This window comes from Amblyomma mixtum, chromosome 2, assembly GCF_055824585.1.
Source record: "Amblyomma mixtum isolate Tamu chromosome 2, ASM5582458v1, whole genome shotgun sequence".
Taxonomy (NCBI): Eukaryota; Metazoa; Arthropoda; class Arachnida; order Ixodida; family Ixodidae; genus Amblyomma; species Amblyomma mixtum.
The window spans coordinates 104878780-104904821 of NC_143013.1; the positions used below are offsets into that span (position 1 = coordinate 104878780).

General features: G+C 46.7%; 1 long non-coding RNA gene across 1 annotated transcript; it reads right to left on the bottom strand.

Moving 5' to 3' along the window:
* Positions 1-17081: 17081 nt before the first annotated feature.
* LOC149360380 (uncharacterized) lies at positions 17082-24948 on the bottom strand. The gene is made up of 3 exons (XR_016288831.1): positions 24187-24948; positions 22819-22926; positions 17082-17208 (listed from the first exon to the last, which is right to left on the bottom strand). It is a non-coding gene; the product is annotated as an uncharacterized LOC149360380 (long non-coding RNA).
* Positions 24949-26042: the final 1094 nt, after the last annotated feature.

The window sequence follows — 26042 nt, forward strand, 5'->3', positions numbered from 1 at the left end:
GAATAAATTCTTTATTATTGTGTGTTTCAAGGTCACATAAGGATGACTGAATCAGCGTAATATGCTCTTTGCCTCCTCTCTACACCTACCAACGTTAAAGTTACCGCTTCCGCAATTCTTGAGACGAAATACGGACGCTCTCTCCGTCACTCCGCCGAATTGCGGACTATCAGTGCGTTCTTTCAAACACCACATATGCTTTGTGTTCTTTACAGACGTCTAAAGCACGTTCTGAACATGGACAACACAGATTGAGAGAAATACAGGTGCTGATTGAGAACATCATTTATTGCCTTGAACTGGCTTATATAGTCCCAGTCCCGTGACAACACAAGAAAACAACAACTCACTTCCCGTGGCACAATTATCTCGTTGGTCCGTAGCCTTACTTCCAGTCATTGGCATGCTCATGGGCGCTTAGAAAGATCAGCTATTTTTTGCTCAGGTGTACGGATGGCTTGCTGACACAGTTCTTAGAGAATCTTGATATTGCCTTAGCTTCTACTATCCCCCATGAAGTGGTGTCGTGGCACTTGAGTAGAACAGCCGTTCTTTCAAATGCAGGTGAGCAGGTTTTACATTGGCTGTAGTGTTCGCTGAGCTCACCCGAGTTAGCATTTTTTAGATTTCTACGATGTTCTTGTAGCCTTGTTTTCTGGCATTTCCCCGTCTGGCCCATACAGATATTACCACATGACAGCGGGATTGAATAAACATCTTTTACACAGTTTACAAGACGCGGGCGATGATTCGTCACGCAGTTTGGCTTTATAGTTACATCAGAATTAACCTTTCTACACAACTGATGCAATCTTTTGGGGCCGTAGAAGCAACATGAACTGCTGCTCTGTTGCCAATCTTTTTTAGGTTATGGGACACAGTATGTAGGTAAGGTACCACCGATGCCTTCCTTCGACAGCGATTTTCACTGGGTTCCTTCTTAGATTTAAGTATGCTTTCAGCAACAGCAATCAGAAGATGCGCTGGGTACACGGCTTGCCGAAGACGATCCGCTTGCTTCAGAAAAACGTTTTCCTGTAGGTGCTTGCATTATTTTACAAGGGGGCTCCTGAAACATGACTTTACGATGACTCTCTTAACTAGTTTAGAGTGGGCCGAGGCCTACGGGAGGACTGGCTTATTTCCCCTTGGCTCACAGGCACAGCACACGGCTTCAGAGCGGAAATATAGGCACAAATCCAGGAATCTAATGTGTCCATTGTCAGAGCACTCATGAGTTATTACCAAAGGTGGAAGGCACTCAGTGAACAAGTTCACATTTCCTCTCTGAACACGTCTGCTGGGCCTGAGAGCCAAGGGGAAATAAGCCAGTCCTCCCGTACGCCTCGGCACACTCAGAACTAGTAAAGAGAGCCATCATAAAGTCTTTTTTAGGAGCGCCCTCGTAAAATCGTGCTAAAAAACGGGTACTAACTGCGGGGTTCAGGAAATTTAAGGGCGCATTCTTATCTCTGCTTCCCGGAAATGAGTACAATGGCCTGCAGCTGACCAATCTCCTTCCCACCAATACCTTTTGTGGGCAGAGCCGGAAGTGAAAACGCACTCTGGGAATGAAGGTTTTTGGTTCGGAAATCAAATTTTCAAGTCATGTGTTGTGTGGAAACAACTAAAGCAAGCAAAAGAAAAAAAGCTGCATCAAGAGTTAGCCGCGCATTAGCGGACTTCTTGAAACATGTTTTTTTTTCATAGAGATATTCAGTGAGCCTGTAGGTACCTCGCCCCTCCAAAAAAAAAGTAAAAAGCACCACAACGGCATACCGCCTAAAATGCAGCCAGGAAAAATTTCAAGCAGCCCAACTGAACTATTATAGCCCAATCTGACAATACTTGGTGGAAGGAAGAGACGCGCGGGCTTTTTCTAGCCACTGGCCGGGAGGTAAAGTGACTCAATTGGGTCCCCTCTGTATGGTTAACAATAGGTCACAGTGAGATCGCGGGAATCCCACTGTACGAGTCTCCGGGAGTTGGGGCTGACAATGGGTCGTCGCTCGAGGGCGGGAGGAGGGAGGGCATGGACGAAGAGAGCCATGACAACTAGTCGAAAGGGAAAGGGCAGCAGCCTTAGCCAATGGGGTGCGTCATTGCGTTGCGGCCCTCATGGCAGAAGGTATATAAAGCGTGCGTCCGGGTCGCACCGTCGCAGGTTTTGCGTGTTCGTGCCATTTCGTGCAGCAGACGTGGAGGTTGTGCGACAGTGTTCCGAGACCGTTAACCCCGATATTCGAAGATTACGCTGTTTCTGAGAACGACTGCGAGAATGCCTGGGCTCGAGCATCCGCGACCTCTGCGTGCAGGCTGCAGTTCAGACTGTCTGCCGTCACCTGTTGCAATTCCAGCTGACGCAGGCGTGCTGTCGGACAGGCCTCCAACTGTACCTGTGGAGTCCAGCTCCTCTGTCGATGAACGTGGTGCCTGCATTCCGGCCGAGATCGACGACATCTGCGACCTGTTGAAGGAAAAGGAAGCCAGCATAGAAAAAAACTTCAAAGAACAGGTGGACATGCTCATCGGCCTCCTGCACGACGCACGCCGCGACGATAGGCTTAGCAACGCCACGCGAATGAAGATCCACGAGGTGATCGAACTGCGGACTATGGGATGGAAGCTCGACGACGTCGCCGCAGAAGACATCGTCCAGAAGCTTGGAGGAGCGGAGAGCAATGCTCGGCAGCGCAGAGCCATCGCGCCAGCACTTCCTCCACCGCATGCGCCGCTGCAACCTCGAGAGCCATCGAGGAGCTATGAGTCTGCCAATCACTTGGGTTGGAGACTTCCTAAGGATGAAATGGCTGTACCAAGCTGCGACCTCTGTGGAGGAGTCCCAAGTTACCAGAACTGCCGTGGGGATGACTCTGATCTTTCTGAATATGTCAGCACTGTTACTGTGGGCGGAGAAGCTATCCGCATTGCTGCACCAACTGCTGCTCTTGCTGTTACTTCAGCTCAAGCAGTAGTGGAGTTGTTTTCCAAGCTCTTCTGAAATTCTGACGTCGAAGTGGCATCGACCGCCCCATACCTTTGGAAAGAACGCTTCCCTGTAAACAGGACCCGTGCTTCAAGGCCCGACACCACGAAGCGCTTCTCGGTGCACCATGTGTGACATCAAGGCTAAGAACTGGCTCTCAGGCTGAAGCATCAAAATTCTGTACATTCTCATACCAATAAATGTTTCTCTGTGTGAATGCGAGGCTTTCTTGTTTTTCTGCTATTAGTGCATTTCGTAATGCTGCCTATAGCTTGTTTTGCTCTAAAAAAAACCTCCCATCTTTTGCTTTCCAGTGAGTCTGCGAGGGCTAAACAGATTAGTGGGCAACGCTACACTTGGGGCTGTGAGGAGAACCGCAGTTGAGGGCTTTATAACTTTAATGGGTTCTGATATCACAGTACAGCGAATATTTTTGCATTCACAGTACGGCTAAAAACTGGTTAGAAAGTGGTTGCTGTGTCTGGCATTGAACCTGTAAGCTCGTTCTCAGTACCCAAACACTGCAGACACATAGCCACCTTGGCAGGTGTTAATAAGAAAAGGTTTACTAATCCTTTATTGCAAGCTGGAGCGCAGCAAGGACAACTGCGAAGGCAATCCAACTCATTAGCTAGCATTTGAACTCTGGCTAGCAAACCTTACGGCTATGGCTATCGGGTGGTACGTAACTGCACTGCCTGATAATCAGCCAGTTGTGGTGGCTGTTCGATATGGAAGCGAAATGCAAAAACGCCCATGTGCTCGTAAAAAGGCTGAAATTTTAGCACACGTGCGCTGGTATGGTGGAGCCAGCAGCGACCGCATCGCCAGCGCGCCCGCACGACATTCCCTGCGTTAGATGGATGGCCAGTGCGTTTCCGTCAACCCGTCCGCATAGCAGACGCGCAGTGACATCGCTGCGAGAATGGCACCTCGGCTTGAGACCTGCTTTTATGCGGACTTGTGCAATGTTCGAAATTACAGACCTTTCCCCGCTGAAAATGAGAAGGCGGGAAATGGAGCGTACATTGGACAAAAGAGAGATGTTCTTCTACAAAAAGATATTGATGAGATAATCTAAATTGCCCTGACTACAAAAGGCCTGGCAGCAGTTCGACGGTTTGTTTTTTTTTATTGCTTTTATTTATGTTCCAGAGTAGAATTTATGAATCGTTGATGAAGGTGGCACCAAAGACGAAAAGTGTGCGTGAGCAGTTCGACAGCTCACCGCATAAAAACAAGAACTGCCGACTTCCAGTATTTAGCCATGTCCTTCGTCACCAAGGATGTTCTGTAGTGCTGCAACTTTTTCCAGTAAGCTTCGTGGCCTGCTTAATGTATTTGGCCACTGAAAATGTGCTGTACAGCGGTTTAAATTGACCACTTGCTGTCATTTGCCACCACTTGCGAGACCAAAAGGTCTCGTTCCCCGAAAACACTCTCGTATTATTCGAAGAAACGAAAAATGGCAAGTTCGAAAATCTCTAGCTCTCTGCTCCTTGTGCTAGACACTGCGCAGTGAATTCGACCATACATAATGTCAGATAAATCACAAAGGTGAAAATCGCATGTCTTAGAGATTGATACGATGCGCAGCTTGACGTTTGCATTCGCTCGCAGATTTAGCATCTGCTTGTTCCGCAGATTCGGCACCCCATGCGTGAGCGGTCTTCTCTTCTTGAATGCCTATACTAGCTGCCCATTGTGGCACCTAATCACGTCATTTTACATGTTTGTTGCTTTAGGACAGGGTGGATTACTGGAACGTTTCAGCTCGTTATGAAAGGTAACGGCGCGCCTTCTCTATCAAATATGTAGCTAGTCAAATGGCAATTTTCGTTTTGGACAAATAGGTTTCATGAGTTTTTTGCACACATAAATGATGTTGTGAAGGTGCGGTTTCACAATTTATATTTTAAGAAATGATTAGCGGTACACCACCGCTGTTTCTGTATGCAAGTTATTCGGCCAGGTGGCCCTATAGTGTGGTGGAATTATCACCGTTAATTTCCTAACAAACGTCTTAAAATTCGAATTACTTGTTGAAGCTAAAGTGCATGTTTTTGTGAAAACACAGGCAGTCATTGTGTTAGGGCGTTATCTTTCCCTGAATTTTTCAAAAACCGACGGCGTTCTGAGGTATCTTCAATGTCCGGTTAAATCGACGCGATTACGACCTGACTTGAATGACTAAGGGCGCAAAACTTTTCCCTGGTGTGATGACCAGGTGCATCTCGTGATGTTTCTTCGGTTTCTCTTACCTAGAATGAAACGAAACACTTTTCAGCTTCATCTAGTGCTCGTCGTCATGAACACACAAAACTCAGCAGCAAATGCCTTCTACCAGGGAGCAGCAGTTAGTATCGGCAAACTTCATTGGAAAAATTAGATCGCTGATATGCATGCATGTATAATTGCACGGATTGGGTCAGACTTTTTTTTTTTTTTTTGGGGGGGGGGGGCGGAATTTGTGTGCGCTGTACTCCATTGCAGCACACAACAACATGTTGTTGTAGTTTTTTTAAGGAGAAGCAGAAGGCTGCAATTCCAGTTTTACGGCTATAAGAACCGAATTGCCTGATCTGAGGGTCGCTTTTCACTCTAAAGTTGAAGACGGGGATCGTCATCCGTGATGAATTTTGCAAGAAAAGAACCCTCCCATCGACCACCGATTATATGTTGTTGAATTGAGTCGGGCAAGGTCAGGTACCCTTGTTTTTCATCACATCTGCTCAAGAGACATTCCATAAGCTTTGACTGTGACTCGCTGCCCTTGGAGTCCACTCTGCCACTCTAAACGCCGACCTTTGTTCGGCTCGTTACTTGGCCACCCTAAGCTCATTTTTCCGCATTTTGTTAGTGCTAAGATATGGATGATACCAGTTTGTTCCGTAATGCTCTAATCCTTCCCATTGACGTTATCGCTAGTATTTTCCTTGCCATGCCCAATGCGTGCTACACGGCTACTTGAAATCCCGTCGAACCGATCGCCACTCGAGTCGACGGAGCTTTGCGGAAAATGAGAAAAAGATATCTTAGCGGAAAGTTGAGCACTCAGAGGCTCTTCGGCGTCCGGCCGACATTCGACGGTTTCAAATGCTTACGAAATGCGAACACAGACCGCCCCCGTCATTGGCGGTGGCCGTTATCTTGCCTCAGAGCCGCGTCCCGCAACTGCTTCCGGCCTCTTAATTTCGACATCTACTGCTCACTTGTTTCTTCTACTCTTTGTTTAGCACACCGCTTGTGTTGTCGCTAATTTAGTGCTTCAAGTTAATGACACGTCATTCAGCATTTACAGCGTGCGCGTGAAATTTCAGCGGGAATACACGAATGTCTACTGCACTGCAGTACTACCGTTGCCTGTGATGGTTTGTATGGCATAAAACGTAAGCTATGTTAAATATTCTCTTTGTGATGCCCGGATTGTAACTATACTTGTTTACATAGCATGATCACTGCAAGAAGACCGGATGATTGCGAAGAAACACTTGATAGCCGGAGAACTGGCGCTTCTCGGTCGTGGCAGATCCGCTTTCTTCCATACCACAAACACTCGGTGCTGAACTGCTTTATCCAGAAGCATGTTCGACGATTGATCGCATCAACGAAAAGGATCTCATTTGTTATCCACGAGCGGCGCCAGTGGTCGACTGTTGACGGCTTCCTAAAGCAATGCTCGGCATGCCGGGTGACACCGGCGCTTCCCGCTCGTTCTATTCGTCCTGCGATATCAGCAATCATCCGCTAAGGGTTACAGTTTCCAAAACTTCACTTGTGACAATTTGCATTCGCCAAAACTTGTGTATTCGCTCTCCACAAAAGCCGAGACCACATACGCGAACATCGGACTAGCGCTTATTCGTCGAAAGCAAGGGTCTCGTCGCAGCAGCTCATGACGGCGCTGGAGAGCTCGGAAAGCGCCGTGATATGGTCTGGTTGCGGGCACAATGGACTTCAATTCAAGAGCCAAAGCTAACTTTCTCTGATTTAGTATTTTTTGAGGAAATATGGGGAGTCATCATACTAAGAAGCAAACATAATGAGCGTGAGCGTCAGGTTCATTATAAGTAAGATCGGCTGTACAATCCAGCCAGTATGAAACGCGAACACCCATATCGCCTTCTTTGTCTACATTGCAGAAAGGTATTCACTTGCAGCCAGTTTAAAAATATATACTTCGGTAGACCCTTCACCCAGACACAGGAATCAGGCTAGTTCTGCACAACAGCTGAAAGTAGACAGGCAAACTATTTTGTTTTGTTCCCATGCGCTGTTCGCTTGCCTTGCTGTAGACGGAACAAAGTGGGCTGTTATCATATGACCAGTAAATAATTTACAATGGATTTTTTTTTCTCACATGCTGTTTCGAATGGGGTTTTAATAGCCGAACGACGGTTGCGGTGTCGAAGTTAGGTATAGGCTACATGCCCTGCAGTTTGGCGAGCACGAGTGACGTCATCTGGGTAACAGGGAAGAGGGAGGGGGGAAGGTGGACCTCGCTCTCTCGTTCAGTTTGCAGTCAGCTAGCAGAGCGCCAAGATATTCCCTCCGAAAGCGTAAACAAACTTCGCTAATTATGGGTGGCTCGACCTACTGCTGTGTTTATATATCGAAGATAAAATTTCATTTCTTTGCATGGTGATCATGCATGCTTGCTCATGCATGCACATGAGGGTCCACTGGAACAGAGTCTTTTTGGAACTAAATTCATGAGTGCAAACTGGGGGCGGATTTACATAGTCTGGGGTGTTTTCAATGAGCCATCACTGGTAGGAGTCCTAGGAGTTTCTTTGTGTAAAGAGAAGGAATGCACTGAGTAATAGGCAGTTGTTTTTTGGGGCGTTCTTGGAGCGGGCATCTGTAGTTTCAGACTACGGTTTTTTATACACCTGTGTGGTTCAGCGGGTTTTACATGAGTGGGTGCGCGTTGTGGGTACGATGTTGTTTTTCTGAGCGTGCTTGGGTAGTTTTTGACGATGTTTCGCTTATAAGTTTTTCTGTATTGATTTTTATGACGTTGCGTAGAGCGGTTTAAAATTTTTATATTGATATTGGTGAATTCCCGCCATGTAAAACCCTTTTCTGGATCAATAGAATAGAAAAGAAAGGCGTGGGAACTCACGCGATCGAGAGACGCCTGATCGAGAGACGCCCAGTTCCATCGCCCCCGTGGAACTGGGCAGCCGCACGAGCACACCCGGCAGGGATAAGGACCACGCAGGCTCTGCAGGAGCCGCGGTGAAGCGTTGTCCGAGGTAAGCGCCCGCAATAACAGCTCACGGTAAGTCAGTTTGCACTTGGGACGAAGACTGGAAAGACGAAAGCGTCACAATGGCTGACGTCCGCCGGGCGAGTAGCCGGAATGGCACTGACCACCACCGCCCTGAGAGCACATCCACCAGCCACCGCCAGCAACGCACACACAGTGCTCATCTCGGGGAATGAGCGCGACGCTAAGAATAGAGGAACACACATGGTTCGGTCAACCTTGGAATGCAGGACACGGTCTCCATGAAGAAAAGCAAAAAAATAGAACGCAAACACTGACGCCGAGTCAAGGGTGTGAGGAGTACGCCCGCTCCCCAACGGCTACGCATGGCTCCTACGGCTGTTTCGCTGCTCGCCGTTCGGAAGTTTGAGCTTTCTTTTCACAATGAATCCTTTCCCTCCGTTCTCAACATCGTCGACCACTGCGCACAAACAAAGCTTCACCCAAAAAGAATTAGAAAAAGCTGGACGCGCTCCCTCCGAGGCCGTAGTATCCAACTGCGAGAAGTCCCAAAAAACAGTTGTGCTGACCAATTCTCTGCGTGCTTCTTTGTTCATTTACAATTCGCTACTTAAATCATTGTTAAAGTTTAGCGAGGTTTCTAATTAGCCGAAAACGAGCGAAATATCTTTGCGATGCGAACAGCATTCTAATATACCAGCGACTTTTTCCGAATGGTGACTGCAAGCCACTCTGCTCTGCTTGAATGGATGCGAGATTCTTGTGGTCTAGTGGCAAAGCTTTACAGAGAGGCGGGCCTGACAAGTTGTTTACTCTGGGGCAGCCAGCGGTGCGTCCATGAGACAGCTTCTGTCTTCGCAGGGAAAGGCAGAACGAGACATGGCAAGACAAATAACTTCATGCAGAGCCGTGAAATTACACTTACCTCACGTACAGCGGTCTTCCGCATGCCAAAAAGAACGGGGCGCTTCTGGGGGGGGGGGGGCGAATATGGCAATATGGCACTGAAAATAAAAGCACAGTGCAGCCGCTGCCCGAGCTGTGCACGTAGTAGCGTAGATGTATAAAGTGTAGCCCAAGGAATCTAATGATTAAAGCGAGCATCTAAAAAATTTCAGGGGTGCGGGAAGAAGGGAAGGGTGTGCATGAGCTCCAGCACAGCTTGCTTGGCTGTACGCATCCCCCTCTGGTCCTCATCCCTTCGTTCCTAAAGACCGTGAATGTAGCAGGTATCGACTCTGTTTTTTCTGCACCAAATTCTCAAAGAAAGGGTGCTGCATAAGCCCTTTTTCACATCTGCTGTGAGACGGAAGCGCTTGTCTCCCAGCGCGAACATGCGTCGCGAAAGATATGGCTGAAAATTAAAATGTTTTAATAAGTGTACGTTATCAATTTCCGAGCTAATATTAGATTTGGAAAATTTAAGCCTAAATCTTTATATGTTGCAACGCAACAGCCACTGTACAAAAGTCGTCGTAGGGGCTACGGATGGGAGTACAGGCCCTGGGCAACCCTGAACAAAGAGAATAATAAAAAGGCACGTCAGTGACATTGACCTCCTCGCCCCTTTAGAAAATGTCACCTGCTGGCCTGCTGCGAAGGCGAAAAATGCAGTGGCAATTATGACTTCACTCCATTCTGGCCCATTATGTATTAATTTGTTTCTGTTATTCATAAACGAGAATTTCAGTGCCGTGGTGCAGCCATAAGGCTGAGAAAGGAATACAGCATGCTTCGCGCCGATTCCCGGCATCACCCATGCAGGATAAAAAGAGGAGGCCGGAATGAAGCCAAGTCAGCGCAGCATCCTTTGCCATTCTGCCAAATTATGCCGGCAGGAGTACAGGTCCTGCAGACGTATACGACAACACTGCGTCCCTACTGCCACCTCGCACCACGGTACTACACCACTGAGTGCACGAACAGGTATATGCACATAGGTATCACCCCGAAAACCTGCACAGGCTTTTAAATTGCTTCTTCCGCATCTTCAAGAATACATTTTTTATTATTGTGTGTTTCAAGGTCACATAAGGATGACTGAATCAGCGTAATATGCTCTTTGCCTCCTCTCTACACCTACCAACGTTAAAGTTACCACTACCGCAATTCTTGAGACGAAATACGGACGCTCTCTCCGTCACTCCGCCGAATTGCGGACTATCAGCGCGTTCTTTCAAACACCACTTATGCTTTGTGTTCTTTACAGACGTCTAAAGCGCCTTCTGAACATGGACAACAAAGATTGAGAGAAATACAGGTGCTGATTGAGAACATCGTTTATTGCCTTGAACTGGCTTATATAGTCCCAGTCCCGTGACAACACAAGAAAACAACAACTCACTTCCCGTGGAACAATTATCTCGTTGGTCCGTAGCCTTACCTCCAGTCATTGGCATGCTCATGGGCGCTTAGAAAGATCAGCTCTTTTTTGCTTAGGTGTACGGATGGCTTGCTGACACAGTTCTTAGAGAATCTTGATATTGCCTTAGCTTCTACTATCCCCCATGAAGTGGTGTCGTGGCACTTGAGTAGAACAGCCGTTCTTTCAAATGCAGGTGAGCAGGTTTTACATTGGCTGTAGTGTTCGCTGAGCTCACCCGAGTTAGCATTTTTTAGATTTCTACGATGTTCTTGTAGCCTTGTATTCTGGCATTTCCCCGTCTGGCCCATACAGATATTACCACATGACAGCGGGATTGAATAAACATCTTTTACACAGCTTACAAGACGCGGGCGATGATTCGTCACGCAGTTTGGCTTTATAGTTACATCAGAATTAACCTTTCTACACAACTGATGCAATCTTTTGGGGCCGTAAAAGCAACATGAACTGCTGCTCTAATGCCAAACTTTTTTAGGTTATGGGACACAGTATGTAGGTAAGGTATCACCGATGCCTTCCTTCGACAGCGATTTTCACTGGGTTCCTTTTTAGATTTAAGTATGCTTTCACCAACAGCAATCAGAAGATGCGCTGGGTACACGGCTTGCCGAAGACGATCCGCTTGCTTCAGAAAAACGTTTTCCTGTAGGTGCTTGCATTATTTTACAAGGGGGCTCCTTAAACAAGACTTTACGATGACTCTCTTAACTAGTTTAGAGTGGGCCGAGGCCTACGGGAGGACTGGCTTATTTCCCCTTGGCTCACAGGCACAGCACACGGCTTCAGAGCGGAAATATAGGCACAAATCCAGGAATCTAATGTGTCCTTTGTCCGACCACTCATGAGTTATTACCAGAGGTGGAAGGCAGTCAGTGAACAAGTTCACATTTCCTCTCTGAACACGTCTGCTGGGCCTGTGAGCCAGGGGGAAATAAGCAGTCCTCCCGTACGCCTCGGCACACTCAGAACTAGTAAAGAGAGCCATCCTAAAGTCTTTTTTAGGAGCGCCCTCGTAAAATCGTGCTAAAAAACGGGTACTAACTGCGGGGTTCAGGAAATTTAAGGGCACATTCTTATCTCTGCTTCCCGGAAATGAGTACAATGGCCTGCAGCTGACCAATCTCCTTCCCACCAATACCTTTTGTGGGCAGAGCCGGAAGTGAAAACGCACTCTGGGAATGAAGGTTTTTGGTTCGGAAAACAAATTTTCAAGTCATGTGTTGTGTGGAAACAACTAAAGCAAGCAAAAGAAAAAAAGCATCAAGAGTTAGCCGCGCATTAGCGGACTTCTTGAAACATGTTTTTTTCTTTTCATACAGATATTCAGTGAGCCTGTAGGTACCTCGCCCCTCCAAAAAAAAATAAAAAGCACCACAACGGCATACCGCCTAAAATGCAGCCAGGAAAAATTTCAAGCAGCCCAACTGAGCTATTATAGCCCAATCTGACAATACTTGGTGGAAGGAAGAGACGGGCGGGCTTTTTCTAGCCACTGGCCCCGAGGTAAAGTGACTCAATTGGGTCCCCTCTGTGTGGTTAACAATAGGTCACAGTGAGATCGCGGGAATCCCACTGTACGAGTCTCCGGGAGTTGGGGCTGACAATGGGTCGTCGCTCGAGGGCGGGAGGAGGGAGGGCATGGACGAAGAGAGCCATGACAACTAGTCGAAAGGGAAAAGGCAGCAGGCTTAGCCAATGGGGTGCGTCATTGCGTGGCGGCCCTCATGGCAGAGGGTATATAAAGCGTGCGTCCGGGTCGCACCGTCGCAGGTTTTGCGTGTTCGTGCCATTTCGTGCAGCACACGTGGAGGTTGTGCGACAGTGTTCCGGGACCGTTAACCCCGATATTCGAAGATTACGCTGTTTCTGAGAACGACTGCGAGAATGCCTGGGCTCGAGCATCCGCGACCTCTGCGTGCAGGCTGCAGATCAGACTGTCTGCCGTCACCTGTTGCAATTCCAGCTGACGCAGGCGTGCTGTCGGACAGGCCTCCACTGTACCTGTGGAGTCCAGCTGCTCTGTCGATGAACGTGGTGCCTGCATTCCGGCCGAGATCGACGACATCTGCGACCTGTTGAAGGAAAAGGAAGCCAGCATAGAAAAGAACTTCAAAGAACAGGTGGACATGCTCATCGGCCTCCTGCACGACGCACGCCGCGACGATAGGCTTAGCAACGCCACGCGAATGAAGATCCACGAGGTGATCGAACGGCGGTCTATGGGATGGAAGCTCGACGATCTCGCCGCAGAAGACATCGTCCAGAAGCTTGGAGGACCGGAGAGCAATGCTCGGCAGCGGAGAGCCATCGCGCCAGCACTTCCTCCACCGCATGCGCCGCTGCAGCCTCGAGAGCCATCGAGGGGCTATGAGTCCGCCAATCACTTGGGTTGGAGACTTCCTAAGGATGAAATGGCTGTACCAAGCAGCGACCTCTGTGGAGGAGTTCCAAGTTGCCAGAACTGCCGTGGGGATGACTCTGATATTTCTGAATATGTCAGCACTGTTACTGTGGGCGGAGAAGCTATCCGCATTGCTGCACCAACTGCTGCTCTTGCTGTTACTTCATCTCAAGCAGTAGTGGAGTTGTTTTCCAAGCTCTTCTGAAATTCTGACGTCGAAGTGGCATCGACCGCCCCATACCTTTGGAAAGAACGCTTCCCTGTAAACAGGACCCGTGCTTCAAGGCCCGACACCGCGAAGAGCTTCTCGGTGCACCATGTGTGAAATCAAGGCTAAGAACTGGCTCTCAGGCTGAAGCATCAAAATTCTGTACATTCTCATACTAATAAATGTTTCTCTGTGTGAAGGCGAGGCTTTCTTGTTTTTCTGCTATTAGTGCATTTCGTAATGCTGCCTATAGCTTGTTTTGCTCTAAAAAAAACCTCCCATCTGTTGCTTTCCAGTGAGTCTGCGAGGGCTAAACAGATTAGTGGGCAACGCTACATTTGGGGCTGTGAGGAGTACCGCAGTTGAGGGCTTTATAATTTCTTTAATGGGTTCTGAGATCACAGTACAGCGAATATTTTTGCATTCACAGTACGGCTAAAAACTGGTTAGAAAGTGGTTGCTGTGTCTGGCATTGAACCTGTAAGCTCGTTCTCAGTACCCAAACACTGCAGACACATAGCCACCATGGCAGGTGCTAATAAGAAAAGGTTTACTAATCCTTTATTGCAAGCTGGAGCGCAGCAAGGACAACTGCGAAGGCAATCCAACTCATTAGCTAGCATTTGAACTCTGGCTAGCAAAGCTTACGGCTATGGCTATCGGGTGGTACGTAACTGCACTGCCTGATAATCAGCCAGTTGTGGAGGCTGTTCGATATGGAAGCGAAATGCAAAAACGCCCATGTGCTTGTAAAAAGGCTGAAATTTTAGCACACGCGCGCTGGTATGGTGGAGCCAGCAGCGACCGCATCGCCAGCGCGCCCGCACGACATTCCCTGCGTTAGATGGATGGCCAGTGCGTTTCCGTCAACCCGTTCGCATAGCAGACGCGCAGTGACATCGCTGCGAGAATGGCACCTCGGCTTGAGACCTGCTTTTATGCGGACTTGAGGAATGTTCGAAATTACAGACCTTTCCCCGCTGAAAATGAGAAGGCGGGAAATGGAGCGTACATTGGACAAAAGAGAGATGTTCTTCTACAAAAAGATATTGATGAGATAATCTAAATTGCCCTGACTACAAAAGGCCTAACAGCAGTTCGACGGTTTGTTTTTTTTATTGCTTTTATTTATGTTCCAGAGTAGAATTTATGAATCGTTGATGAAGGTGGCACCAAAGACGAAAAGTGTGCGTGAGCAGTTCGACAGCTCACCGCATAAAAACAAGAACTGCCGACTTCCAGTATTTAGCCATGTCCTTCGTCACCAAGGATGTTCTGTAGTGCTGCAACTTTTTACAGTAAGCTTCGTGGCCTGCTTAATGTATTTGGCCACTGAAAATGTGCTGTACAGCGGTTTAAAATGACCACTTGCTGTCATTTGCCACCACTTGCGAGACCAAAAGGTCTCGTTCCCCGAAAACACTCTCGTATTATTCGAAGAAACGAAAAATGGCAAGTTCGAAAATCGCTAGCTCTCTGCTCCTTGTGCTGGACACTGCGCAGTGAATTCGACCATACATAATGTCAGATAAATCACAAAGGTCAAAATCGCATGTCTTAGAGATTGATACGATGCGCAGCTCGACGTTTGCATTTGCTCGCAGATTTAGCATCTGCTTGTTCCGCAGATTCGGCACCCCATGCGTGAGCGGTCTTCTCTTCTTGAATGCCTATACTAGCTGCCCGTTGTGGCACCCAATCACGTCATTTTACATGTTTGTTGCTTTAGGACAGGGTGGATTACTGGAACGTTTCAGCTCGTTATGAAAGGTAACGGCGCGCCTTCTCTATCAAATATGTAGCTAGTCAAATGGCAATTTTCGTTTTGGACAAATAGGTTTCATGAGTTTTTTGCACGCATAAATGATGTTGTGAAGGTGCGATTTCACAATTTATATTTTATGAAATGATTAGCGGTACACCACCGCTGTTTCTGTATGCAAGTTATTCGGCCAGGTGGCCCTATAGTGTGGTGGAATTATCACCGTTAATTTCCTAACAAACGTCTTAAAATTCGAATTACTTGTTGAAGCTAAAGTGCATGTTTTTGTGAAAACACAGGCAGTCATTGTGTTAGGGCGTTATCTTTCCCTGAATTTTTCAAAAACCGACGGCGTTCTGAGGTATCTTCAATGTCCGGTTAAATCGACGCGATTACGACCTGACTTGAATGACTAAGGGTGCAAAACTTTTCCCTGGTGTGATGACCAGGTGCATCTCGTGATGTTTCTTCGGTTTCTCTTACCTAGAATGAAACGAAACACTTCTCAGCTTCATCTAGTGCTCGTCGTCATGAACACACAAAACTCAGCAGCAAATGCCTTCTACCAGGGAACAGCAGTTAGTCAGCAAACTTCACTGGAAAAATTAGATCGCTGATATGCATGCATGTATAATTGCACGGATTGGGTCGGACTTTTTTTTTTTTGGGGGGGGGGGGGGGGAATTTGTGTGCGCTGTACTCCATTGCAGCACACAACAACATGTTGTTGTAGTTTTTTTAAGGAGAAGCAGAAGGCTGCAATTCCAGTTTTACGGCTATAAGAACCGAATTGCCTGATCTGAGGGTCGCTTTTCACTCTAAAGTTGAAGACGGGGATCGTCATCCGTGATGAATTTTGCAAGAAAAGAACCCTCCCATCGACCACCGATTATATGTTGTTGATTTGAGTCGGGCAAGGTCAGGTACCCTTGTTTTTCATCACATCTGCTCAAGAGACATTCCATGAGCTTTGACTGTGACTCGCTGCCCTTGGAGTCCACTCTGCCACTCTAAACGCCGACCTTTGTTCGGCTCGTTACTTGGCCACCCTAAGCTCATTTTTCCGCATTTTGTTAGTGATAAGATATGGATGATACCAGTTTGTTCCGTAATGCTCTAATCCTTCCCATTGACGTTATCACTACTATTTTCCTTGCCATGCCCAATGCGTGCTACACGGCTACTTGAAATCCCGTCGAACCGATCGCCACTCGAGTCGACGGAGCTTTGCGGAAAATGAGAAAAAGATATCTTAGCGGAAAGTTGAACACTCAGAGGCTCTTCGGCGTCCGGCCGACATTCGACGGTTTCAAACGCTTACGAAATGCGAACACAGACCGCCCCCGTCATTGGCGGTGGCCGCTATCTTGCCTCAGAGCCGCGTCCCGCAACTGCTTCCGCCCTCTTAATTTCGACATCTACTGCTCACTTGTTTCTTCTACTCTTTGTTTAGCACACCGCTTGTGTTGTCGCTAATTTAGTGCTTCAAGTTAATGACTCGTCATTCAGCATTTACAGCGTGCGCGTGAAATTTCAGCGGGAATACACGAATGTCTACTGCACTGCAGTACCACCCTATTGAAAATACTGAACGTGGATTCTGCGTGCCTATCTTTGCGTGTTTATTGCCACGCACATTGTGACGATTGAGCGAGGTCGCAGAACGCGAGACATATTTCACACAATTTGCGCAAGCCGAGCAAGCTCGCAAATGCGACACATCTGTCACATAAAGTGCGCAAGCCGCGTAAGGCTCGTACAGCAGGAGACATCCTCGCGTGATATGCGCAAGCCGGGTGGGGCTTCCAGAATGTCCGAGAGCCAAGGGTGAGTCCCAGAATGTTCAAGAGCCTTGTCTGGCTCACAGAGCACTAGACAGTGTCAAATGGAGTTACCATCATGATACCGATAATACCTTGCATGGCTGCAAGGCTCCTACATCACTGCTCAACACGTTACGCCAATGCCCTACCTAAAGGCCTCCTCACCTGTCTGTCACTGCCTCATTCAGCATGCATGTTGTGAGATAACAAGCTTTGCAGCAATGGTGCTTCGTGGGATGACTCTCATGTGTGTAGCATGCTTGCAAAAGGACATAGATAAGGTCACCTTAACTGGCTTTATTAATGCCACATCCCTCATGACGGGTGCCACACAGTGGCTAAACAATTTCTTCAGCTTCTCCAAGTCCAGCAGGTTGGCGTCTTGATCCAGGTTCTCACTATGCAGCACCTGCAAAAAGGTAGCAGTATATGCAAAAAAATTCAGTTAATTTGTTTTCTCGAAATTCCAGAAAAGGGCACAAGTAGTTCTTCCAGTAATGAACTAATGATGATTTCGAAAAGTATCAGGTTTGAAATACAGACATTGGAAAACCCGACTCAAGCACGCAGGCTGCTCAGCATCAAACCTGCACAAAATCTAATAACCGTGTCACACAGGCATTTTGAAGGCTTTCAAATGGCCATCAACTCAGTGGCACTTGAATGCAGCTAAATGGGCATTTCCAATAGCCACAGAGTCCCTAGAACAGTGTGGACATCTATCAAGATTTTGAAGGCTTTTCAGTGGTAGAAATTTGCACTCAGACATGGAGCACTCGCAACTTACACTAAGGAATAAAATCAAAGCAATTTAATCGCTGAAAGAATACTCAACCTGAAATGTACAACTTATTTCACTGAAAAAAAAGAAGGCTGGCCACAAAACACTGCAGCAAGCGTATTATCACTGTTGCCAATAGCACAAAAACAATGAATACCACCTTTTCAAAACTGCGTGAGTGCTACAACAGCTTCCCAGCAAAATTATCAACTGTGACAGCGGCTCCACAGCAGTTTGGTGCGAGATGATGAAATATCTCTACGGCGATCAAGTATTCTGTGTAGCAGCGGCATAACTCCCGAGTTGAAGTGCAAATCTCAAAGCTCAATCTCCCACCTTAACTGTTATCTTTAAATACATATTTAAATTCATTGCAGCATGCTGCAGAAGTATGTGGTCAGATCATTCGAGAGGATACCTGCAAGCTATCTCAGGAGACGAAAGATCTGATGAAGAAACGCCAAAGCATCAGGACGTCTAACTTCAGAGATAGAATAGGACTAGGAGAGCTATCGAAGTTAATTATAAGTGCAAGGTAGCCAACATAAGAAAGTTTAACATGGAGAAAACCTAGCATGCTCTAAAGCATGGAGGTAGCCTAAAATCAGTGAAGAGAAAACTAATCACTGGTAAAAACCAGATGTATGCGCTGAAAGACAAAGAGGGCAATGTCATAAGCAATATGGATAAGATAGTTAAAGTAGCCGAAGAGTTCTACACAAATCTCTACAATAGTGAATGTAATCAGAAGGTTACAGAGAGAGGCAGTAGAGCACAGCAATGGGACACCAGCCAGTAACGAGGGAGGAAGTAAAGAAAGCCTCAGGAGCAATGCAAAGGGGTAAAGCAGCTGGTGAGGATCAGGTAACAGCAGATTTGTTGAAGGATGGAGGAGAGATTATGCTAGAGAAACTAGCCACCCTGCATACGCTTGCCTCGTGACCACGAGCGTATCAGGAGCTTGAAAGAATGCGAACATTATTTTAATTCATAAGAAAGAAGATGTCAAGGACTTGAAGATTTACAGACCGATCAGCTTACTATCCATTGTCTACAAGGTATTTACTAAAGTAATCACTAATAGACTCAGGACAACCTTCGAATTCAATCAATCAAATGATCAGGCAGGCTTTCATAAAGGATACTCAACAAGAGACCACATTCATGCAATCAATCAGGTGATAGAGAAATGGGCAGAATACAACCAACCCCAATATATAGCCTTCATTGACTACCAGACAGCAATTGACTCGGTGGAACCACAGCTGTCATGCAGGCATTGTGGAATCAGGGTGTAGAAGAGTGTTATGTGAAAATATTGGAAGATATTTATAACGACTGCACAGCTACCATAGTTCTCCATAAGGTCAGCAATAAAATTCCAATAAGGCAAGGTGTCAGGCAGGGAGACACGATTTCACCAATGCTATTCACTGCCTGTTTACAGGAGGTATTCCGGGGCCTGAAATGGGAACAGTTGGGGAGAAGAGTTACTGGAGAATACCTAAGTAATTTGAGATTCCCTGATGGCATTGCCTGGCTAAGCCACTCAGGATATGAACTGCAAAGCATGATGAATGAGTTAGACAGGCAGAGCAGAATTGTGGGGCTAGAAATGAACACGCAGAAAACCAAAGTAATGCTCAACAGCCTAGCAAGGGAACAGCAGTTCACAATTGGTAGCGAGGTGCTAGAAGTAGTAAGAGGATATGTATACTTAGTGCAGGTAGTGACCGCTGATCCGGATCATGAGAGGGAAATAACTAGAAGAATAAGAACGGGGTGGAGCGCATATGGCAGGTTCTCTCAGATCGTGAAAGCCAGTTGCCAATATCCCCCAAGAGAAAAGTCTAACACAGCTGTATCTTACTGGTACTCACCTATGGGGCAGAAATGTGGAGGCTAACAATGAGGGTTCAGCTTATTTCAAGGACAACGCAGCGAGCTATGGAAAGAAAAATGATAGGTGTAACGTTAAGAGATCGGAAGCGGGCGGAGTGGGTGAGGGAAAAAACGCGGGTTAATGAAATCCTATTTGAAATCAAAAGGAAGAAATGGGCTCGGGCAGGGAATGTAAGGCGAAGGCAAGACAACCGCTGGTCCTTGAGGGTAACAGAGTGGATTCCATGAGAAGGTAAATGTAACAGGGGGCGGCAGAAAATTAGGTGGGCGGATGAGATTAAGAAGTTTGCGGGGATACGGTGGCCACAATTGGCAGAGGACAGGGTTAATTGGAGAGACATGGGAGAGGTTTTGCCCTGCAGTGCGTGTAGTCAGGCTGCTGCTGCTGCTGATGATGATGATGATGACAGCCTGAGCACACCTACAAAGTAAAACTGTGAAATCGACCCAGCAGCACTTTACTGTGTTGAAAGAGAACAGGTACAATTGAATTACTGCATTACCTTGTTATCATTAAAAAGTACAGGGCTCTAAGGACTTCCTAATTTACATCGAAACGAATGGTTTACAGTGAACTTTCACGGATTACACTAACAGGCACTGAAAATCCAACACAGCTGCCCAAGAGAATATTAGGCAGCCGCGCTAGCCTTCTTTTGCGCTATGCTACCTGATACCAGATTAAGATTCGAGAGCAATTTACTCATACTCTAGCACTGGGATACGTTATGCCCCAGACTGATGCAGCTGTCTTACTAAAACAGAGAAGCTTTCAGTGTGGGTCATGTGTGCTGTGGCGTGAACACATGCACAGGATCGCCTGCTACCATTCAAGTCCTCTGTGTACACAAATGCAGGTGCAATAGAAAACCCACATCACAAATTTGGCTAGTCTGGTCGGCCAAGCATGGGCCAGCTGATAGCACGAAGCAGCAGGTGCGACACATACCATCATCAGCCTGACTAGGCCCACTGCAGGGCAAAGGACTCACCCATGTCTCCACATTAACCCTGTCCTTTGCTAGGTGTGGCCACCATATCCCCGTACACTTCTTAACCTCATCCGCCCATCTAAGTTTCTGCCGCCCCCTGCTATGCTTGCATTCTTTTGGAATCCACTCCATTACCCTTAAGGACCAGCGGTTATGTTGTCTTCCCATTACAAGCCCCGCCCAGGCCCATTTCTTCCTCTTAATTTCAAGTAGCATGTCATTAACCCGCGTTTGTTCCCTCACCCACTCCGCCCCCTTTTGGTCTCGTAATGTTAGACTTATCATTTTTCTTTCCATAGCACACTTTGCTGTCCTTATTGTTTGGCACGTGTTTTTTTCTTTGTAATAAGGCATAAAGTATTATACATGAATTACCACATGGCATCCTCCTATGACCGCTAAATAATTTATAATCAAATTTCTTTCTCCTGCTGTATTTGTTTCGGTTTCGACAGCTGAATGATGGCTGTGACGTCAAAGCAAGGTTATTGGTCACGTGAGGCATGAAAAACTGCAATACAATTGGTACTTCTGGCTCTTAAGGAATGCTGGTGTCAGCGCTGTAGCGAATTAAAATGATGAAGCAGCGATTATAAGTGCAGTTTTACCACGCCTCACGTGACCTATAACCTCTCTTTGATGTCATAGCCATAGTCAAATTGTTCACCGAAACAGGATGGCAGAAAAAGTTGATTATAAATTATTCAGCGGTCTCACGCGAATACCAGATGGTGATTCATGCATAGTAGTGTCTTCCGCAGCATTATAGAGAAGAAAACATGCCACCAAGATTAGGTGTCTATACTCTTTTAAGCTGAACTCTTTTAATTAGCCTCCACATTTCTGTCCCAAAAGTGAGAAACATGCAGGCTAAAGAAAAGATTTCAGCTTAAGTACCAAAGTGGCTCTAATCACACGATGAAGCGGAAAAACTCTCGACACTTGAACAGAGAACAAATAGGAATACCAACAAAATTTTAGATTCTTGTAAGGCTATCAAGCATTTCTGAATATTGTAAACTGCACTTTCACACATACAGTACGCATGTATGCCAAGCTCACATTCAGTAGCCCTGTTTTCCGGCTGTAATTATCACGGTCTGAGCTCAGTTACAGATTTAAAACCAGCCAAAAGATGCAACACAGGAAAAGAGAAGAAAACAGGTTGGACTATCAATTGAATTTTTTGTGAAGGAAAAGAAGGCTCGCATGAAGATGCGCCACACATGACCCACACCAGCGAAAGGCAGGACAACAAATAACTGTCACTGATATACAAGCACGTCATCTAAAAGAGAAAATTCTTTCCGTTGAAGATTGACTAATGGCTTCGCTACTCATACAGCCATTGCCTTGGAGATATGCATCAAATACCTTACAGATTTGTTTACCACTTCTATACACCACTGAACACCACTGAAGTGTCACAGAAATCAGGCGTACACACTGATGGGTCATCTTATGATTTACACTCACGACATTGGCACTGTAGTGCCAGATTAGAAGCTGCCTTCCCCCTAACGAGTTAGTGCTCACTCAGGGACACATTAAAGACACCTGCACATATCCCTGAAGTAGTTTCTTGCACAAGCTAGCGGAATGTGATAAACCACTTGCTGCAAGTCCTGAACCTAGTTTTATGGGATACCATACTGCTATCCCGGGTTTTAACAGCAGCGCAAAGGCCATCAACACAATGATTGGCGCAAAAATTACATTTAAAAATTTTCCCGACACTCGATTTGAACTCATGAAGTCTACACAAAGGACTCCATGATAACCGTTCTGAGGTGAATGGCAGTTCAGCCTAGCCTCTGGAATCTGTGCCAAAAAAAACGGAGTCAGCGCATCGCAATTTATTTCCGATATCAGCCAGTGCTGATGACAATTGTATATTTTGCTTTCTCTGGCTTATAAAGCTCCACTTTCAGAAAAAGTGTCGTCTTTGTGGTTAGGATGCGGAACTTCATCATCACAGGTCAACTTCAGCTTGCCATCAGTGTCCTTTTAATGCCTCAAAGTTGAACAATAGCTCCATTCATAGAGGAGGGCTGTGCATAAATTTCGACCACCAAAGATTCTTTAACATGCACTGACATTGCATAACACACGAGCAAATATGCATTTCGCCTTGTCGAAACGAAGCCACCACAATTCAATCCCGCGTCTTTGGGCTCAGTAGCCGAACACCAATGCAGTAGGCCACAGCAGCAGGTGAAAAACAAAAGAGAGCCCTTAATAGGCAACCTAACTTGCAAAAATCAACATAACGAGGGGTCACACAAGTAGCAGTGGACTAGGAAAATAAAAGCTACTTGTGTCGGAAGATGTCTTCAGTGCTTACCTCAAAAGCCTGCTTGCTTGCTGGGCATCCTAGCACCAAGTGAAAGGCTGGCACAGCTATACTGGAGAGCTTGGAAGAGGCATTGCTGGTAAAGCTATGTGGAGCTTGCTGCAAGGTAAAAAGACACATTTAACAGCAGCACAGTGCAAAAAATGGACTAGAATCAAGCATGTAAGGCAAAATGCAAGGCACAAAAAGGAGCCGGTCGCAGAATGGAACACGACTGTTTAACCACATTTCGAAGTGGGCCAGGCAACAAGAAATTCATAACCACGGCAGTCATTCACAAGCTAGCCTCAGACGAGACATCACTTGCATATCGATATCCAGCATCGTTTCTACAATACATGCCACCATTCAAAAGAACAGACCACAGCAGAACGATATTTTCAGTAGAAGGCTGGTTTGCTTCAAATTCTGCATGCGTCCCTCAATTTGAAATCTGGCATGATTAGCACTGATTTCACATTCTCACAGGTATGATGAATTAATAGTGCCAATTGCAGAAAAACCACACTTTTTCCTTTAACATCAAATAAGGTATTGGAGAGGTACCTCAGCATATTTAAGTCAAAGTCAGATTTATTTGCGCCATTGGTTATAATCATGAAACAATTAAGTTTATTCTTCGTACATATTAAAGGCTCAATTACCCTTAAATTTCACTGCAACTTCGGGATTTAGGCCAAATGGAGCTAGGGCACCTGTGTGCATTTTGCAGTTGTTTGTACCATTTCAGCTCCGAGCCAAAGTATGAAAAAGCGAATGCCAAAATAGAGGCGAAAAACTTCAGAGCAATTTGTTTTTATCTCACCGTTCTGCTATTCAAGGCTCGACTACACTGGCTCGGCTATAAGTACGAACGCAGCTGGATCATACGGAGCTTCGTACCTTAAATACACAATTTATAAAAGTACAAGTGAAATACAAGTGAAAGAGGAGGAAGCTCAATCCTAAGGCATACAGCTGAATCGCATTCTACGTAGTTATACTGCTCGAGCGCTGTTACTTCAATTACAGCGTAACATGCGGCGAGAATGCAAAGCCCGGGCCGAAGATCTATTCGCGGGCACATATTCCATTCTCGGCGAGAGATGAATGGCAGTACGGCGGCAGTACGGCGCCGATATCGTGCACCCCGCGATCGGATCAGCTGTGCATATTTGCATGGCATACTGACCATGACCGTGTGACCACTGACACTACACGCGCATTCATGCCCGTGTGCCGCCAGCAAACAACCTTTCAGCGCTGCGTGCTGCCGCGATAGGCACTGCGTCTTCGCGTCTCTGTACTAGCTGTGTTGACGTGGCCAGTTGTGCGCAAAGGCTTTGAAATAATGAACAGGTTCGAAGAAAATTAACTTACCCCCAAGATGCGAGATGTCACCCGGGTAGTGGTCTCCCACCAGCTGCTCCGCCATGGAGGAAATGAGACCCGCCGTCAGCATAGCGTTTCCAGTGAAGGCGCGCAAAGGACGACGCGCTATCCGTCGAGCCCGCTGACGCACGCTATAAACACAGGTTTAGCGAATTTCACTGCTGTCGGCACATCACATATCGGAAGAGTGACAAATGCTCATTCCAGCGATGGTTCACGCCCTCGGCACCACAAAGGAGGACCACGACCGACCACGACAAACGTAGCAACGCTGTCCGCCATGCTGTCCCTTCCCAGACGCTGCGTTCGTTGGCTAGCGCTTCGGCCAGTTCCGGCTTCCTTCGGCCCGTTTAGAAAGGCATCGCCTCCAGGCATTCCTCCAGGTCGTCTCTTTCGGGCTCTATGCTTTTGGGCAGTGCGATAGCAAAGGATTAAAACCAAATGAAACTTTCGTTACAAAAATAATTAAGTTCTTGTGCACATATTAGCATTAAAAACTTGAGAAATTTGTGACGCGTGGACGCATGAATATGCGTGTCGGTACATGCGTGCGTGCGTGCGTGCGTGCGTGCGTGAGTGGGCATGGTCTAGCGCGTCAAATCCAAAGCCTATCCGACATGCTGCATGGTTTCTGAGATCACCGCCGTGAGCTTCGCTTGTTTTCTCGTGCTGCTGCTGGGCGGTCTTGTGCGCCGCTGTTACTGTGCTGGAATCGCAAAAGAAGAAGGATTACCGGTGTGTGCTGCCGGTGGGCGCGCTCTCATGCAAGAGTAGTAGCAGCTCCCAATTAAGCGATCCGTCGGGGCATATGTGTTATGGTTGTCTGGTCGACAACGATAATGAGGTCAGCAGTGCGGTGCCGTCGTTTGATGAGTCGAACCTTTCGGCCTATTGCTCTGCTAACTTCGTTGCAAAAATGCCTGGCTCATAAGCAGCGACAGTGGCCATTGTTTCTGTGGTGTGTTTCGATTACAAGACGGCGCCCTTCTACAGTGTGGCTTCCTTGGAAACTTAGTCGGCGGTGTGCCTGCAACGCCTGTCGCTGTCAGCTCAAACTGACCGCCTGCGAGCGCTGCCTTCTTTTGCGATGTGAACGGTGACGGGACACTTACTGCCTGTGGCCGGAGCTTATAGCAAAAGCGAAGAGTGTTTTCTGTGAAGGTTTGACGAAGTGCGTGTGTCAGTCTGGACCCTTAGCAAGTCATACGAGATGCGACATGCAAAAGTGGTCCACCAGTCGCTTCAGCAGAAAGGAGTGCGGATGTTTTTTACGTTACTTCAATCTAGAACTGCCCATGCAAATATTTCAACTCGTCTCTTGCCCAAACAGCATAGTAAAGAAGCTAAAGCAACAAAACTGCTGTTTCCATGCTGTATATTGATTCCGCACTCGTGCTAGAGGTGGGAAATATGTAGCAGTTATTGGCGGAGTTACAGCCTATGAAGCACGTGCAGCTTCATGTAACTGCAGGTTAGGATATGCGCCTTACTTGGTATTGACTTTGTGACCAGACATAGCCATTTGTCAACTAAAAGAAATTTTCTTGCTATAGGATTCTGCAGCATTATGTATGCTTCTGGACACTGAATACCGGGTGCGTCACCTCTCTTGAAAGCACTCAGATTTGTGTACTTATCAGTACGTTTGAGGTGAGAAAATTTTATCAGCTTCTTTTCTTTATTTTATAATTAGCTACACAGCATGTTGCAAAAAAAATGTTTTAAGGAAAAGTATTTCAGTTTAGAGTAGAACAGTTCAACAAAGTTGTTTTGGGCATTCTGGTAACTTCAAGATGGTATTTGATGGTTGCATACAGACGCGCAAGTCAAACCTCAAAGGGCAT